This window comes from Triticum urartu, chromosome 1A (genome assembly GCF_056163025.1).
Source record: "Triticum urartu cultivar PI428250 chromosome 1A, HENAU_Tu73, whole genome shotgun sequence".
Taxonomy (NCBI): domain Eukaryota; kingdom Viridiplantae; phylum Streptophyta; class Magnoliopsida; order Poales; family Poaceae; genus Triticum; species Triticum urartu.
Window position 1 is genome coordinate 533,785,284 of NC_141873.1, and position 13,461 is coordinate 533,798,744.

Genomic DNA, 13,461 nt, shown 5'->3' on the forward strand with positions numbered 1-13,461 from the left:
GTGCAAAGTGTGCAGAGAAGCACCGCCGTCAACACACAGGACCTCAGTGGCTTTCTGAAACTCCTGCTCACTGGTCTCAACATCATCCATGTCTTCGTCGTCATCGTCGTCTTCATCGTTGTCGCGGCCGCGGGGAGGTCTGTCTCCTTGCCGCTGTTTGGCCTTGCCGCGGCGTCCTCCCCGGCCGGCGCGCTTCTTGCCGGATTCTCCAGCACCCCCTTGGGCCCTCTCCTTGTCGCGCCGCTCGTACTCAGCTTTTTGCTGCTGGACAAGTTGCTCGACTTTCTTGCAGCTCTGGAGGTCATGGCCCTTGGTGCGGTGAATCTTGCAGTATTGCTTGTCGGAGCCGTCCTGCTTGTCGGCGGTCGCCACAGCCTGGCAGTTGGTGCACGCGGCAACCTCCTTGCCGGAGCTACCAACTTTGGCCTTCTTGGCGCCACCTTCATTGCCGAACTGCTCAACAACTAGCACCTCTTTGTCTTTCTTCTTCCTGTTCCGCCGCCAGTTTTTCTTTGCCGGGACAGCATCCTCACTGTCAGATCCTTCTGCTCCGGTCTTCTCTCCGGGGAGTTTCCTCCCTTCCTCAGCACATGCACACTTGTCGGCCAGGGCATACAGCTCACTGACGTCTCTGATCCTGCACATCGCCATCTCCTCCCTCATCCTGCGGTTACGCACGTTCTGATGGAACGCGCTGATGACCGCGGCGGGGTGGACGTCTGGGATGTTATACTGTACACGGCTGAACCTCTGAATGTACTTGCGCAGGGGTTCTCCTTCCTTCTGGGCGAGCAGATGAAGGTCGCTCTCTTGGCCAGGAGGTTTGTGGCCGCCTGTAAAGGCGCCAACAAACTGATGGCATAGATCAGCCCAGGAGGATATGGAGTTGTCCGGCAAATGCATGAGCCAGGACCTGACGTTGGACTTGAGCACCAGCGGGAAGTAGTTGGCAAGGATCTTGTCGTCCCGCCCCCCGGCAGCCTGCACCACGATGGTGTAGATGCTGAGGAACTCCGACGGATGCGTCTTGCCGTCGTACTTCTCTGGTACATCTGGTTTGAAATTCTTCGTGCTGGGCCACTGGACTTGCCGCAGCTCACGAGTGAACGCAGGGCAACCTACCGCGTACGGCAAGTCGCCTGGTTCCCCTGGCGCATGCATGTCGACAGAAGGGCCAGCACGCTGGTCTGATTGACGCCGCGCTTCTCTTCGCCGCTCGATGCGAGTACGAGCGTCCTCTTGCTGTCGTTCTTGAAGAACTTGGCGCTGATTGCGACGAGCTCGCGGATCTGACGATGCGGTGGAGTCACTGTCGAGGTGGATCCGGCGAGTCGGTGATCTCGGCCTTTGGGGCGGAGAGTGCACAGTAGTTGCACCCCCACCAGTCTTGTCGTCTCCGGCTCGTGCCTGGCTGGCTTGCCGCGGCTGCGACGTGCTTGGTTGCCGCGGAGTGTCGCTGTTGGCGAAGCCGATGAGACTCTGGATGGTTGCCCTCCAATCGTCGATCTTGTCCGCCGTTGGAGGGTAGTCTAGGAGCAGCTGAGCTCGCGCCCAAGCTTCTGCTACAGTGGCGGGCGGCTGTGGCGAACGGTGCGAGGAGCGGGATATGCTCGGACTTCTAACCATGTTAGAAGGAGCAATATCCTGTCCAGGCGACCGTGCCTCGCTCGTGCCAGCATGTTGGCGAGCATGGTGGTCCTGAGCGCTCCGAGATCCACCAGCCCGATCTTGTTCTAGCAAACGCATGGTACCATGAGTACCATGACGCTGCCGGTCCCGCGCCTCCTGTGACAGGCGCGGTGCGTGTACAGATGCCGAGGTCTTGGAGTGCGCCCGGTCGTTGTGGGAGCCGGCTACACCGCCGATGGGCAGCGCAGCCTCACCCTTGGACCTGGCAGCACCGTGAGCTCCCTCGTCTACGCCCGTTCTTCCACCAGCGCCCTCCCCATCAGCCGTTTGTCCCGGCGGTGGTGGGTAAGGCGCGGACGGAGCAGCCGCCTCCGAAACCTTCTTCTTCGGCGGCATGTTGATGAAGATTGTGTGAAGATCTAGCTCGCGAGAACGCCGGATCTGGTTCACACAACCTCGATGCCCCCTACCTGGCGCGCCAAAGATGCCGGGGTACTGATCCACGGGCACCTATGGGACCGGCGGACCGGGTCCCTTTCGGTTCGGCAGGGGCGGAGATTATGCAAAGAGCAAATCGAGGCGATACACGCGAGCGATTTACCCAGGTTCGGGCCGCATGGATGCGTAAAACCCTACTCCTGCTTTGTGGTTTGTATTGATTTCTTGCTCGGGAGCGTGGAGTGCTACAGTACACTTCAGCAGCTAGCAAGACCGAGCGTGAGTGTTCGAACTAGCTAACCCCCCTCTACGTTGCACACGGGCCTCCTTTTATATGCTCAAGGGGTTCCCGACAGGTGGCAACGGAGGTGAAGGGCAAAGATGGAAAGGTGCTGTGGTAGGCACAGCTACCTGATACAGTGTATCATACCTAACCCTGACGGCAGGGGACAAGGGCCTTAAATGCTCGTCTGTGTCGCCTAAACAGTGCGAAAAGGGACCGCCAGGGACGCCACCGTTCGCCACGATGGCGATCTTGTCAGCGCCGCACCGCACGCCGCTGGCTGCACAGCCTCCCGCCACGTACGCCTGGAAGGGTCCCAGAGCGACACGTTGGTGGATGTGCTGGAGCGCGGGCCCAGGGAGGTGGCCTGTCGCGGCAAGCGCCTTGCCGCCGCCGTTGTCTTGTCGCGCCCGGGAGCTTGTCGCTCACCAGGCCTTGCCGGGGCGCGTGGTGCGCCGCGGCAAGTTCCTTGCAATGCTTGCTTGCCGGGGTCTTGTCTTCTTGGCTTGGACACTTTGTTCTTGAATGGCTCCAAAGGAACCACGGAGGACCTTGGCGGTCACCTGGCAAGCCTTGCCGCGGGATGCTGCGACTGCCTGTGCACAAGTTCGGGATACTAGGGTACCCCTACTCTAGTACACCGACATAACCTATTCTTTGTGATCGTAGATCCCGTGAATTAGATGTGGACGACAAGCTGTTGGTCAACTGAGAGGAGAGTATCCTTACTATCAACAATACCACTCCATGAAGATGCAATACTCTTCTAATCTGCATGGCAGGTTGATGTATATCTTAATGTGTTTTAAGTGGCTCATTGAAGCAGAGATGTCGTCCTGCAGAACATCTTTTGAAGAACACACCTATATGAGTCTGATTGTCAAACGTCGCAATCTATGAGAGTAGGGTTCTCTGTAGTAAACTCATGAAAGGTCTCGGAGTATGACGCATAAGCTCCACCCGCGGGGAAGACCCGCGGTAGCCATGTATCGGTCAAGGCTTTATGTGAAGCTAGATTCACAGAAAACTTGCAGTTCAAGGCCCAGTCCACTGTTCAAGTTGCTTATTAGTGTAGCATAGAGTTCTAGGTGGAAGTTCAACTTAACAGTCTCAACTGCAGTACCGGTATATAAAACGGTGTTTTGGAACCAAAGGCAAATTTTGTGTGCCTCTAGGATCTGGTGGGGGATTGCTGGAATTTTGTCTATTTTGGGCCTAGCCCAATAGCAGTTTCAGAAATTCCTAATAAATCCTAGAGGCCCACGCAGCCCATTCGTGCAAGGCAAGAGGTGGAACAAAAGTTTAGTCCCACATTGCTAGTTTAGAGGGAGTTGGACCTCTTTATAAGGGAGGTTCTTTCCCCACATATATGAGCATGAGAACAAGAGGGACATCCATGCGCGCTCCTCCTCCGCCGCCCGCCTCGCCACGCCACGCCTCGTCACGACGCGCCGCGGGTTGCGGGAATGAGCCGATGTCTAAATTTTTGCCACGCACGACGGGTATACGAAAGGTCACGTGGGAGTTGAAACGTTTTCTATAGTGGACACTGAATTCGAATGACATGCCTCTTCGGCCGCTGCCTGTTCGCTTCGTCTTCCTTCATTGCTTCACCTCCCGCCGCAGCCTCTTCGCGTCTTTCTCCTGTGCCTATATAAGAGAGGTCGCTCCTCTTCAGAGAGACACAACAGAAGCTCCTCTTCCTCTCTCCACAAAGTTCCGAGCACTACGTTGCTGCTACGTTCTTCCCCATCCCGTCTTGCGGCGTGCACCGCAGGTCGGGACAATAGGCCTCCGGAACCGCACCTTTTGAGTCCTGTATGGGAGAAGGGTGATAAGGTTTTTGGGGAGTGCTCCGCGCGACTACTGACTTCTTCATCACGGAGTCCGACGACTACTTCCCCGACGACGACTTCTTCCCCGACGTCCACGACCTCCTCGATGACATGGCAGGCGAGGACACCGACCCCAAGTCCAGCGCTTCTGCTGCTGCTGTCCCGTACGTGTTCTTCTCCTTTCTGTTAGAGGTCCTGCTACAGTTCCTTGTTCTAGTATTTGCCCTAGATATGTTAGACTCTATTTCATATATGCAACTTGCTATACTGTCTGCTCTAGATATGTTCAGTTACAGTTCATATATGAAGTTGTTGTTTACCTTCTCTTTGTCAAATCGCATGACTTGTTTTGTCACTGTTATATTAGTCATGCTTTATCTAATATTTCTGCTAATAAAATCATTTGGTAAATTGCTCATATTTCCAACAATGGATATGTCCAATTTTTATGTACCGATGGTGTTTGTGACTACCGCTTATTTCCTATGTATGATAGTACCATTATCCATCATTTTTTTCCTTTCTATCCATGATACTTGGTGTAATTAGTTGCTTGACCAAAGGATTTAAAGGCACAAATTGGATAAAACTGGAACTATGTTTGTGTTCCAATTTTAGAATCATATTTCAGATCAATATTATATACATCGGATAAATTGTTTTCTGGCAACTTCCTACCTATGCACATGTATATGCTAATCATGTAGCATGTTGTGTTCTAATCAAACCCGTAATAAAAACAATAGAAGGGTACAAATCATCATAAATTAACAACTTAGAAACTTATAATTGAGCTCATGGGTACTTCAATAGTTTTCTTTAGATGCAGTGAGTGATGTATATTTTTATTTTTGCATGTCAACATTTTCTTAATGGAAATTTTTGTTCCTTTTATTCCTTAATGAGTATTCATTTGAACAGGCAGTGTCAGGCATTTATATTGTGGTATAGTTGTAGGTTCATTAGCGGTGGCATGGTGAATTTTTTTTTGGAAAGGAACTAAAAGTGTTCCATTTTATTCCTAGTTGTACTTTAAAATAATTTATTTTTCACTAATATGGAGAGTAGTAGCTCTCCAATGGAATTGCCTGATTGAACTAGATATACTTATGTGTACATAAGGCTCATTGCAATTTGATGTATTCAACATGTCAAGTTCTGGTCAGCTAGGTCCTTCCAGCAGTTTTATCATGAAGAACTACACCCATTTTAATATATTAATTTATATTAATTCCCTTGGTCTCGTTGGTTGATGTTCCTATCAAAAACACTTCAGAGGACTCCAAATCCTAGGTTCTTACACAAACAAAAGCAGAGAAACTATATTGACTATTTTATGTTATGAATCTTTTATGTCTCTATATAAAAATCAAATATTTCCTAAATTGTATATATAATTTTGCCGCTTCTTTTTAAATTAGCTTGATTGCTACCTATAGTTTTCCGAGTGATTATTTTCCTAAGCCTCCACTTGCACAACACCATTCTTGTTTGATTGATTGCCATAGAATTAATCATCATTTCACATTATTTGATTGATTTCCACATGAACGGATGTCTAATCACAATGTCCTACGGTAATTCATACATGCCCATATTCAATTCTTAGAAATTACATGTGACTGTTTTGATCATTCAAATATTCTTTATAACACTGAATCAACTTTAATGGTTTAACATGCAATGTGATGTACCTTTTGGTTTGGTGTAAGTAGCCATTCTTTGGTGTTTTTCTTCCTTGTATACATCATGTAAATCCACTTCTTCTAGAATCTTAAAGTTAGATTTAGATGGACGATGTAGTTTACCATTTTGTAGAATTGTTAGGGTTATATCAGTTATAGACTTTATCCTTTAGGAGATCACATCTGACTGGTAATATTCGTTCAAAATATGTAACCTTGCTTTAAAGAACATACCACCCACTTTAAACTAAACTTACTATTCATGCTTCATAAAAGCCCATACTCTTTACTTATAATTTAAATTAGGCTTGATTGGAATTTTTCTATTTAGATAATTTATTTGAATGTATGCAAAATACTATGTATGGTGTGAATAGGCTGCGGAAACCCTTCTACGCATATATATGTGCTAAAACTAAAAACAACCTTCAAGTATTTTTATTGTTTTGGATTAATTATGTTTCACAATAACACAGTCATTCGGTACACCGAGTGGAGACTTTTGACTCCTATGCTCCAAATGGTCCAAAGATTTTAAGCAATGGGAACTTATATCCTTAAATTCTTTCCACATGTTTACACAGAGGGGAGACTTTCGGAACCTATGCTCCAAATGGTCCAAACTTTTCCAAAATGGCAATCTATATAGATTTCAAAATATCCTTGAATGTTTTCCATGTGTGTATGTAAAATTCCAGAAGGAATATCCAGATGTGCTTTCGTCTGAGGTTTGCCACCTCTTTTTCATCCTTTCCCCACCCCATGCTTTTTACTGTAAGTTTGAGCCTACTACCGGGGGGGGGGGGGGGGGCGCTGTTTTCTTTCCCTTTCCCCTCCCCTCTCCTTCACATACATGCTTTTACCCTAAGCTTGAACCACCGTCGCCGCTATCTTTTAATCCTAACCTTGTCCCCCACCCCATGTTTTTACTCTAAATTGAACCATAATGACATTCTTTTTAGGTATGCCTTCCCATTCCTCTCTCCCCCCCATGCTTTTACCCAACGCTTGTGCCACCATTGATGAGACGTTGTCATTTTCTGATTTATGCCTTCCCATTCCTCTCTCTCCCCCATGCTTTTACCCTACGCTTGTGCCACCATTGATGAGACGTTCTCGTTTTCTGATTTATGCTTCACCATCTCTCTTGTGTGCATGCTTTTACCCTAGTTTGTTGCTCCTTTTTAAACCGCAATATATGACCTTATATTATTCCAAGTTATTGTCATTTTATAATATAGAAAATCCGTGCATGGTTCAATATTTCCTCTCCACTTTTTTTGTAACGCTGGTTTGAGGTTGAAGATTAAATGTCAATGTTCAGTTTGGGCAAGTTCTTCATGTTAAAATAAAAATATTATTCTTAAATGTTGCATGTGCTATCTTTTGATAATGTTAATGTTACCATTCATTGCAATACATATGCCAATTTGGTGTCTTGTTCACATATGCGTGTGTAGAATTATTATTAGCTAAATGAAGTGTTAGGATTACAACATACTTGTACACATATAAAATAAGCAGACTTGCTGATATCATTTGTATATCTCTGGAAAATATAGTGGTACCATATATTACAGGAAGCAAGATTTCTTATGAAGAATTGGTCCAATACCTTTTTTCACTTATCTAGCATTTTCTTGTAATCTTGGTATCGACTTTCAGATAGAAACCGTGTGCGGTATTTTTTTCCTCAGTTATGTTATTTCGTAATGATTCACCATGTGACTGGTATCTATAATTGTTGACGTTAATATCTTCTCAATGTTATTTATGCCAAGAATTCTGTTCTCATCCATCTCTCTCTCTCTCTCTCTCTCTATCTATCTATCTATCTATCTGTGTGTGTGTGTGTGTGTGTTGTAGAGGAAACCAAACACAAATGTTATGTACATAATTTTGATGGAAGTAAAAAATCGACACAAAAATATTTTAAAATTGTATGAAGATTTTAAAGTGTCATGAACATTTTTTTGGAAAGCAGGAATATTTCCTTAAATGTCACTTCCATTTTTTCATTGGTATGATTTTATTTTACATCACATAAACTTTTTTTTACATTGTATACACATTTTCAAAAAGGTCGCGAACACATTTTTGTGTGATTTTATTCAAATGCAACATATTTGGTTTGGAATATACGAAACATTTTTTGGATTGTATATTTTTTTCAAAATGTCACATACATTGTTTTAAATGTGTGATATTTTTTAAACGTCACAAACATTTTGTGCACACATGACTAACATTTTTCTCATACACCCTCCGTCCAGATGCATCCAGCCCCACCCCTAGGTAAGCACAACTCCCCTAAAATCTCTATCTATGTGTTTACTTCGTGTTTTTTGTTTTATGCTACATGATTTGAGCTCCCCCTCCCCCTTGCTTCATCACCATATGGACAGCTCCCCCTACTTGTGTGATATATGGAACTGTTATACTTGATGGAAGTGAAGGTGTCAAATTGAACTCGATGTGAAGACCTGAAGCACATTGTGTGATATATTTGATGTTGTTGTTCCGAAATTGAAATAGATATGTAGATATGTGGAACTGTTATATCTGATGTGAAATACTGATTTGTGAAACTAATACCCGTGATGTGAAACAAAATTCTAATTGGAAAATATATTTTTGTGTTGAAATGTTTTTTATAAGAAATTGGAACGCATGTTTATGTTTGTGAAACTGTTGTTTTTTGTTATATGATTCAGAACTTGTAGGTTCATTTTTTTGAAATGGTTTATGTGAGTACTTTGAAATAACCAGTATCACTCTTTTCTGCAATATGATATTTGGATAACTGAAATATAGTTCATTCATTTAGAAGTTAAAATATAGTGAAACTAGTATGTGTATGAAATATTTCACGTTTTATATTTTATGTTTTTCTGTCACTCTTTTGTAATAATTAGTTTCACTTTTTTGTGAAAATATATGAAATTAGTTGTCCGAAAATATATGAAATTGGTATTTCATCACGTGTAATTTCTTATTTTGGTGTGATCTGTATTGAAAAAGTTGTTGAAATATAAATTGAGTTTGTTTGTGTCACTTTGGAAATAATGAATTTCACTCTTTTTGAGTAAAATAAATTTGGTATAACTAAAATCACCTTTTTAAGAAATTGAAATTGTTTATGTCATCCATTTGAATAATTGGTTTCAGTTATTTGACTATTGAAATTAGTTACCAAAATGGATGAAATTAGTTTCTATTTCACTCATTTAAGAAATTGAAAAGAATGAATTTTATTCTTTATTGTTTCTGTAGTTCACTCATTTTATTGAAATAATAACTTTTTTAGAAACTATTGAAACTAGTCTCTAAAATGAGTGAAATTAGTTTGATGAAATATGTCATAGAAAGAACTCAAATTACTTTGTTGAAATTTAGTGAAACTGAAAATGATATGTGTATCAAAGTTAATGAAACTAAAAGTTAAAATTGTGAAACGGAAACCGATATGTGTATCAATTTTTTGGGAAACCGGTTTTTATAAATGAGTGAAATTGGTTTGGAAATAGTGAGTTTTTTGAAACTATTGAAATTAGTTTCTAATATGAGTGAAATTAGTTGTATTGAATTCAAATATGTGTTTTAAAAGATTTCAGATCAGTTTAAATTGAGAGAGGTTGATCCTTTTCAATATAGCTCTGTACGTGTGTGAAATTGAGAGACTTGCCTCGGTCTTATGCTTAAAGCGAGTGGCATGGCTGAAATCATGCAGGTGGCCCCTGCTAGTGAAAGAACGTTGGTGGGCCCCAGCTGGTCAAAAACTGTGGCTTAAATGAAGAAAACAGTTAAATATAGAGATACAACAAAGGACAACTTTTGAGTTGGCAGGTTTCTATTGGTTGAAGGGCCGTCGGTAGCTACTGGCTTCGGTAAAAAACTCTTTGCGCGATACATATATAGCTCCCCCTTGCTCTGTCCTTGTCCACCCAGCCATCCTCTCCACTACGCCTGATTGGAGAAGTGGCTGTCATGGCCGCCAGGGCTGCACTGGGATGACTCATCTTCACTTCAACTGTTTGCTGGGTCCGAAACTCTCAAGAGTTCTAATATGGCAATGTTCAGGTTCTCCTATTATGAGGGACTCATGGAGGTACTTTATTTGTGTCAGGCGACATCAGACAACTCACACTTGATAACTGCACTTTTGACGAGGTATCGCAGCCCAAACATGACGCCATTCCCCAGGCGTGCCCACGGATGTGGATGATCGAGGTGGGCAATTTCATGAGCATCATAGAGTAGTTCCTTCCATGGCTATCCCAGGCTTGCTGTGAGCTCACGGACCTCAGCCCTATCAGGTAATGAACGCGGACACCATTAGTTCCAACTTCTTCAACATCATATTCTGCTGAAAGATGATCACCAAGATGGACTTGAGCTTGTCTACAGGGGACAACTACATGGCCGACTGCGTGATCTTGCAACTGGGAGATACTCTCCGAGAGCTCATCTTGGACGGGTGGACATAGTTCACCGGCGACCTTGAAGAACCTCTCGGCAGGCGCTGCTGCAGCCTGGCAGGCTCAGCTTGTGACACACCGACATCAATGATTGTACGCTGTGGTTCATGATGTCCGAGAAATTATAGTATCTTGAGGATATTGTGTTGGAGGGGACTTTCATCACCGACGAGGCACTGCAGGTTTTGCTCATGTAGCGGTTGCATAGTCTCCAGAAAATCAACACTCTGCATTGCCCCTGTGTCACATCATTTGCCACCGCCATGCAAGAGTTCTTTGAAAGATGCATGACTGAATGAAGGAAGTGACTTCTACGTTCCGAAGAACAAAATAAATCATGCAATGTACTGCTATTTGTTATCATCTACTCTCTCCGACCCAAAATAAGTGTCGTGGCTTTACTATTGTTTTTGTTATTGTTTGAGGCTGAAGATTAAATGCTAATGTTCAGTTTGGGCAAGTTCTTCGTGTTAAAATAAATATATTATTCTTAAATATTGCATGTGCTATATTTTGATAATTTTAATGTTACCATTCATTGCAATACATATGCCAATTTGTTGTCTTGTTCACATATGAGTGCATATAATTATTATTAGCTAAATGAAGTGTTAGAATTCCAACATACTTGGACACATATAAAAAAGCAGACCTACTGATATCATTTGTATGTCTACGGAAATATAGTGGTACCATATAATGAAGGGAGCAAGATTTCTTATGAAGAACTGGTCGAATACCTTTTTTCACTTATCTAGCATTTTCTTGTAACCTTGGTATAACTTTCCGATAGAAATTGTGTGCGGTATTTTCCCTCAGTTATGTTATTTCGTAATGATTCACCATGTGACTTGTATCTATAATTGCTAACATTCATATCTGGTCAATGTTATTTATGTGGAGAGTTCTTTTCTCATTATCTCTCTCTCTCTCTCTCTCTCTCTCTCTCTCTCTCTCTCTGTTGTGGAGGAAAACAAACACAAATGTTATGTACTTAATTTTGATGGAAATAAAAAAATCAACGCAAAAATACTTTTAAATTGTATGAAGATTTTAAAGTGTCCCAAACAATTTTTTTGAAAAGTGGGAATATTTCTTTAAATGTCACTTCCATTGTTTTTATGGTATGATTTTTTTACATCACAGAAACATTTTTTACATTGTATACACATTTTTCAAAAAGGTCGCAAACACATTTTTGTGTGATTTTATTTAAATATAACATATTTGGTTTGAAATATTCGAAACATTTTTTAGATTGTATATTTTTCTTAAATGTCACATACATTTTTTTAAATATGTGAATTTTTTTAAACGTCACAAACATTTTCTGTACACATGACTAACATTTTTCTCATACTCTCTCCGTCCGTAAATATAAGTATTTTTAAAGATTTCAATACAGACTACATACAGAGTAAAATAAGTGAATCTACACTCTAAAATACGGCTATTACGTATGTATGTAGTCTCTATTAAAATTTCTAAAAGACTTATATTTAGAAAGGATACATGACTGGTGTCAGCATGACTCTGCCACGTGGTTATTGGGATGGCCCCGCAACAGCTCTGTAGGTGACCCTATGCTTGGAGTCGCAGCGGGTCATACATAGCAAATAAGTAAATTTACCGGTGCTGGTATCTATCGGTGAGAAATCGTCCATCCATCGCTGCTTGTAGATTCGTGCGTGTGGACACCACAAGATTCTTGTTTCCGCTAAAAATTCCTGGATACGAGATCTATACAACAGGAATACGGGGTGGACCAACACTAGATAATATCAACCCCACTCCCCTCGCTTTCCCACATCTAGCTCTCTTCCCCCCTCTCTCGTCTGTTCATGCTGCTCACTGGTCGCCGACGCCGGTCGCTCCCAGCTATTGCCGCCACAAATCTGGCTTCTCCACCAACGCCCGACACTGGATATGGCTTTCGCCGCGGCACCTACCACGGCTGGACATACACAAGACCGGCGGCAGTGAGGCTATACCACGAGGCTGGCGAGGAGAGATGCCAGATCACGTGGGCAGAAGACGGATCCACGGATTTGGGTGTTGGGGAGACCTGCTCTGGCATTTGTCGACCATAACGAGAATCAACCACGACTGGTCAACGAGGTGGATCGTCGCCGGATCCGACGAGTCCAAGCATGACCGGCACTAGATCTGGTAAGTCATGAAGCCCACGACCAGATGCATCCAACCCCACCCCCAAGTAAGGACAACTCCCATAACATCTCTATCTCTGTGTTTACTTCGTGATTTTTGTGTTGTGGTACATGATTTGAGCTCCCCCCTCCCCCTTGCTTCTTCACCGGATGGACAGCTCCCCCTACTTGTGTGGTATATGGAATTGTTATACTCGATGGTACTGAAGGTGTCAAATAGAACTCGATGTGAAGATTTGAAGCAGAGTGTGTTATATATGTGATGTTGTTGTTCTGAAATTGAAGTAGATATGTAGATATGTGGGACTGCTATATCTGATGTGAAATATAGATTTGTGAAACTAATACCCATGATGTGAAACACAATTGTAATTGGAAAGTATTTTTGTGTTGTAATGCTTTTTTCCAGAAATTGGAACGCATGTTTATGTTTGTGAAACTGTTGTTTCTTCATTATGTGAATCATAACTGGTAAGATCTTTTTTTTTAACTGGTTCATGTGAGTACTTTGAAATGACCAGTTTCACTCTTTTCTACAATATGATATTCAGATAACTAAAATATAGTTCATTCATTTAGAAGTTTAAATATAGTGAAACTAGTATGTGTATGAAATATTTCATATTTTATACTTTATATTTCATGTTTTTGTCACTCATTTATAATAATTAGGTTTACTTTTTTGTGAAAATATATGAAATTACTTGCTCGAAAATATATGAAATTCGTATTTCATAAGTGTGTAATTTTTTAGTTCGGTGTGATTTATATTGAAAAAGTTGTTGAAGTATAAATTGAATTTGTTTGTGTCACTTTTGAAATAATGAATTTCACTCTTTTTGAGTAAAAATGAATTTGGAATAGCCGAAATCACCTTTTTAAGAAATTGAAATTGTTTATGTCATCCATTTGAATAACCAGTTTCACTTATTTGTGACTATTGAA

At 42.4% G+C, this 13,461-nt stretch overlaps 1 long non-coding RNA gene across 1 annotated transcript; it reads left to right on the forward strand.

Annotated features, from left to right (window-relative positions):
• Positions 1 to 12,004: 12,004 nt before the first annotated feature.
• On the forward strand, positions 12,005 to 12,955 carry LOC125537727 (uncharacterized). The gene is made up of 2 exons (XR_007296073.2): positions 12,005 to 12,563; positions 12,675 to 12,955. It is a non-coding gene; the product is annotated as an uncharacterized LOC125537727 (long non-coding RNA).
• The last annotated feature ends 506 nt before the right edge of the window (positions 12,956 to 13,461 follow it).